Raw genomic sequence first — 3,996 nt, 5'->3', positions numbered from 1 at the left:
AAGACAAACTACCGAAAGAAAAACCAAGCCATAATATATAGATATATAGATATATATATATATATAGATATATATATCTATATATATATAGATATATATATAGTATGTCAAAATACTTTACGATCCTGCCTCGGTGACGTCTTGAGGCGCTGAGATGGTCTTGCTAGCCACGCGCTAGGATAACGACTGCTGCTTTTTAAGCTAATCTCATACAGTTTTAATTAGTAACCTTTTCATTATGTCTGTTTGCCCTCCACTAATGATTTGTGCCTCCCATCACTTTTTATTATTGATATATATATAGATATATATATAGTATGTCAAAATACTTTACGATCCTGCCTCGGTGACGTCTTGAGGCGCTGAGATGGTCTTGCTAGCCACGCGCTAGGATAACGACTGCTGCTTTTTAAGCTAATCTCATACAGTTTTAATTAGTAACCTTTTCATTATGTCTGTTTGCCCTCCACTAATGATTTGTGCCTCCCATCACTTTTTATTATTGTTGTTATTAGAAATATTATTCTCATTTTACGAGCTGAGCCTTTGTGTGCATCTCCTGATGGCGATGATGTGATTATGCAAAGCACTTTCAGCTTGTTTGTAATTGGACGTAATGTTCAATCTTTGGATGAATGGACATTTTAAAGACACTCATAAATTGTACGTTTCTTTTTTTTTTCAAGGCATGACAAGAGGTATCATTTCATTGTCTTTCTATCTTATCATATTGCCCCAGAAAATTACTTTTCAACCGTGTGTGTGTGTGCGTCACTTGTTTCATTGAAACCCCGACAACTGAAAGGGTTTGAGGCACAAAAGTAAATTAGCATTTTGATTCAAAAACAAATGAGTCTATGCTTACCTGCTCTCCAATGTACTCTGTTGTCGTCATAGTTTCTTTCGGGGAGCTTCAGATCCAATCTGGTCAAAGTTTGGAGCGAAAGGTACGAAAAGAAGCAAGAGTAACGTTTATGTTGAATATCAATGGCAGCTGACATGAGCCCAAGCTCTAGGGTGCGCACACACACACACACACACACACACACACACACACACACACACACACACACACACACACACACACACACACACGCACACACAAATACAGGCAGACATTTTTTTGTGGCCCAGTAAAGCAAATGAAGTAGTTTTACATTTTCCGTGACTTCCAGCACACAAAAATCTCCAGCCTGCACGACGAACTCGATCTTTACGAAACGGCAGGATCCACGTCAGCCGGACTTTCTCCGCAGTCATTACTGTAAAGTTAATTAAGACTCCAGCAGTGGGAAAAGGTGAACACCCCCGCCATACCCCCACGGGGACCGAGCAGACTGCGGGGGGCGACTGCCCGCACAATGTCACATCCATCATGCGTCCAATCAAAATCAAATGAAGCCTGAGGGGCGCAATGTGCCACCGAGGCCGCCGAAGCAGTGGACCTGAAAGCTCGGAGGTCGCACGCACACACACACACACATATGTGCTCATGAACGCGCACACACACACACACACACACACACACACACACACACACACACACACACACACACACACACACACACTTTCTCTTTGACAAACGCTCACTCACACGTTTTCACACAGCTCCTTCAGACACACACTGTCTCACACAAATCTCTCGCCCATTGTCTCACACAAACTCTCGCTCACTCACACATGCAAAAACTTTCTTTTACAACTCTCTCAAACACATGCTCTCTCACACACACAGTCTGCCACGCAAACTTTTTCCTCTGTCACTAAAACGCTCTCTCACCCACTTTCTCTCAAAAATACCCTCTTCACAAACTAACACACACTTCGTCACAACTCCCTCAAACGTGCTGTCTTTTACACTCTCACACAAACTGTATCTCACCCTCCCTCTCTCTCTCTCTCTCTCTCGCTCTCTCTCTCTCTCTCTCTCTCTCTCTCTGAGCCATCACATACTCTCTCACTGATTCACTCACACAAACCTTCATCTCACACACTCTGTTTCTCCCTCTCTCACACTCTCACTCAAGCCCCCGCGCACACCCACTTTTCTCATACAAACTCTCACATTCAAGCTGTCTCTCACACACACACACACACCCTCTCTCTTGCATGTAAACTGACGCTGAAGTGATCTCTCTCTCTCTCTCTCTCTCTCTCTCGCTCTCTCTCTCTCTCTCTCTCTCTCTCGCTCTCTCTCTCTCTCTCTCTCTCTCTCGCTCTCTCTCTCTCTCTCTCTCTCTCTCGCTCGCTCTCTCTCTCTCTCACACACACTCACAGTATACTCTCTCACTGTCGCGCACACTTTTTGTCCACCTATTGTGCCAAAGAATTTTTGACGCGGATGGTAGCCATCCAATTAAAACATGAAATCTGAGAAAAATATAGGTGGGCATGGCGGAAAAAAAATTGTGAAGATTAAGTTTGGCAAAAGTAATTTTTTTTTTCAGTGTATGGCAATGTACAGTGGCATGCTACTAAAACACTCATTGCATTTCCATACGCTTCAAAAGCAAACGAGTGATTTGAGTGACCAGCATGGTCACAAACCAAACTTTAGTCAATCTACCACATCAATTTGCTAATTAGGTCGGTAAAGCAAAACAAATTGATGGATGGGTCCATTTTCATTCTGTGTCAGACTGGAACATTTACTCCATATCGATTCAAATGACAGGAAAAAAAGAAAATGACACTGACACTTAATGGCTTCTTCCTTAGCTCATGCATGTTAAGTTAATGAGCTCGTAGCGGACCTCATTATACTGTGACTATTTGAGTGTAGAGTAAGAACACGTGCATCCGCCAGTGTCGGCTGTCAATGGGAGACAGTTGCATTGCCATTCATCCACTGTTACATATGTTCATTATTCACTCCACGGAGAAGGACGAGGAGCATGTTTGGCAGTTTCTATCTCCCGGGATCAGGTGGGTCCTTTTGAAAACAATTTGCACCAACCGCAAACACAGTCGAATCCTTCAAGCTAACAGTGCAGAAACAAGTTGAAGGCGAGGAACCAACCCCGCCACCCCCCAAAAAAAAAATCCCATCAGCAGTACCAACATCTAAACATCGTAGCGTCAAGGTTTCATTTGTGATTATTGATTGTGTTGGTAATTGACTGAAGGACCTTTTGGTAACAGAAAATATGAGGTCACCGCAACAGGCGACGTAAGGCGTGAGCGGGTTTGCAAATAGCTTAGCAACATGGTCTACTTTTACATTACCTGAATTACAGCAAACGTTCACTCCTGCTTTACTCTGAGATGGCGTTGGGGAAAACGACATACACGGAAGCCCCTTCGATCGCGATAATATTACACAAGTACAAGTCAAAATATTATGAGAATAAAGTCGGAATATTACATGAACTCATTCACTGCTGGCTATTTCGAAGCAGATTATTACGTTCTGTGACAAACTAAGCACAGCCTATCAAAACAGACCAGCATGAGGGCTGGTTTGGGGCCGTTGGTTCATCCGTTGTAGAGTAAAACACAGACAGAAGGAATGATTTAAATCTCCTGGTCCATTTCGGGAAACAGTTTCATGTCGGGACGAACTTGCCAGGTTTGTAGCAGTTGTGAATTTAAGAGCGCAATGTAAATAGTTCCAAATGGTTTAGCATAATGCAAACTGAATAGGAAATAATAAAAAAAGGGTGGAATGGTGTAAATAAATAAAGTTAGCGTCGCTTGTGTAACAGGCTGCTGAGTCACGGGGCCTCGTTTGCTTTGAACTTTTTAAAACCAATTTAAACTTCTTTAAAAAGACTCTCTTAAAAAGCCTTTAAAGCAGATTTTAGCAGTTTGCTTACTTTAAAACAAGAGAACTCAACATCGTAGCCGATATTTAAACACCGACATGTTCAACAAACCATATCACTTTGGCTAACATGTCTGCTAGCTTAATGCTAACGCAAATTAGCATTGCTGCGAATGTCAAAAACCTTCAAATAAGTTTTTTTTTTTTTTTTTTTTTTTTTTTAACCACCCGGA

General features: G+C 42.1%; 1 protein-coding gene across 2 annotated transcripts in view; it reads right to left on the bottom strand.

The window, feature by feature from the left end:
* The window catches only part of cabp7b (calcium binding protein 7b), a 68,597-nt gene that overhangs the window by 15,132 nt on the left and 49,469 nt on the right, over positions 1-3,996 (bottom strand). For both annotated transcript variants that reach the window (XM_019872182.1, XM_019872183.1), the window contains one exon: positions 866-924. The gene's annotated coding sequence lies outside the window, so the exon portion shown is untranslated. The remainder of the gene's footprint in view (positions 1-865; positions 925-3,996) is intronic.

Source organism: Hippocampus comes, unplaced genomic scaffold (genome assembly GCF_001891065.2).
Source record: "Hippocampus comes isolate QL1 unplaced genomic scaffold, H_comes_QL1_v1.1 scaffold260, whole genome shotgun sequence".
Classification (NCBI taxonomy): domain Eukaryota; kingdom Metazoa; phylum Chordata; class Actinopteri; order Syngnathiformes; family Syngnathidae; genus Hippocampus; species Hippocampus comes.
This window is presented reverse-complemented; position numbering and strand designations above follow the sequence as displayed.